Consider the following 2,084-nt stretch of genomic DNA (forward strand, 5'->3'; position numbering starts at 1 on the left):
GTAGTTTTTTTTAGCAAGAATAGAACGTAAAAAATTGTTTATGTTACAGATGAACAAAAATAATAGGCGACAAGTCACTACTACTACTGGAATTAGTTCATATATAAGAAATTTACTCTTTTTACTGATAAAAATGTGTAACATGTGATCAAAAGAATAAGATTTCCTAATTCACACAAGCAATACGTGATATTCGCAAGGTCGTATACAATTACATATAGAAGCTGTGTGAATTCAAATATTTCAACCAATAAATTGTATCGATAAGAATCTTGTATTTAAAGATCTACACTTCATAAACCGTAGTTTTAGATGAGCATGATAAGTTGAGAAGAAAAAGTCAGCGAGAGAAAACAACAAAAATAGGGTATCTTGGCATTTAAAATAACATCGCCTAACAGATCGACGATTTATAATTTCAAATGGCTTCTTGTCAAGTACTGAAACCTATTTTTTAATACATTATGTATTCTGTAATTATTTTAACGTTTATTCCTTTTAATTTTATGTCAATTAACGTAGTAATTTGGCGACAAAGATTTTAAACCCTACTTAAAATGTGAACTAAGTCAACTAGATTATCTGCTTGAAGGATGTTTTAAGTGAACCAGGATATTCTCTTCTTAAAGAATGATCCAGGTCTATGACGGAGTTCTCTGCATAAAAAATGCTCAAATAAAACCAGCAAATTCCCTTCTTAAAGAATGATCCAGGTCTATAATGATGTGTTCTAGATATAGGATGTCCTAATCAAACCATGAAATTCTCTACTTGAATAATAATGTAGGTCTATCATGGAGTTCTCTACATAGATGATCTAATTAAACCAGGAAATTCTGTGCTTGAAGGATGATCCAGGTCTATCACGAAGTTTGTTTTCTATACAGGGGATGATCTATCTAAACCACGAGATTCTCTATTCCCTGTATATATTAATTATATCAATAATAACCTGAAAGACCACCACAAAATGTTTTACTCGGTGAATGATCTAAATATACTATACGGTTGTATTTTTTTAAGATTATCTAACTATATTTAATATATTTTTGTTGTTTGGAAAAATTATCTTAGTTTATTTTGAGTCGTTTTTGTGATCATTTGAAGGAACTGCCCTAAGATCAAGAGCTCGGTGGCTCGTATGACCCAGTTCATGAAGGACACATTTGTGTATGAAGGAACTGTCATAAGATCAAGAGCTCGGTGGCTCGTATGACCCAGTTCATGAAGGACACATTTGTGTATGAAGGAACTGCCATAAGATCAAGAGCTCGGTGGCTCGTATGACCCAGTTCATGAAGGGCACATTTGTGTATGAAGGAACTGCCATAAGATCAAGAGCTCCGTGGCTCGTATGACCCAGTTCATGAAGGACACATTTGTGTTAATTTGTATATTTTCTACCCAGGGGCCCAACTGACGAAACTCAGTCCTGATACTTACGGGTAAGATACACAAAATTAACACTAATACACGATTGAAGAGTTCATTTGTGAACAGGGTCGACGCAAGATTCTTGAAGGCTCCCCACAAGTTAACAGTTAGAGATTTCCATTGTCCACTCCTGTCACATCTGGCGTAGTATTAACTGTACAATTTGAAATATTGGTTTATTCTATTTGTATTTTAATTTAGTTTATAACATTACGTAACATTAATTAGCTTGAGCTGTGGAGGGGGGACAAATTATTCCTACCACAAGGGTCTTCGTGGGCTTGCGTACATTGAGTAAGTTAGAGAGTCAAATAAACATTCAGTTTGATACATCAGATCAACTTCTTTGTTCTTTGATCATGTAACCGAACAATTACGTCAGTAAGCTACTAGCTTTATACTTTCAGATTAATATTATAAAAAAGGCACGATTCAGGCTATCTAAGCATGGACTATGGCGACACATAAGATGGCGTTTTTTTTTTCCTTTTACCTTGAGGCATCATCAAGCCACGAGCTGGTTGGAATGTATATTTTGTATTTTGTTCTTTTACGTATTGAATAATGCACCACAACATTAGATTCTACTTTTATACATATATATATTTTACGCAAATATAAATATGTATGTATATATATATATATATATA

The sequence above is a fragment of the Limulus polyphemus genome, unplaced genomic scaffold, assembly GCF_000517525.1.
Source record: "Limulus polyphemus unplaced genomic scaffold, Limulus_polyphemus-2.1.2 Scaffold263, whole genome shotgun sequence".
NCBI lineage: Eukaryota > Metazoa > Arthropoda > Merostomata > Xiphosura > Limulidae > Limulus > Limulus polyphemus.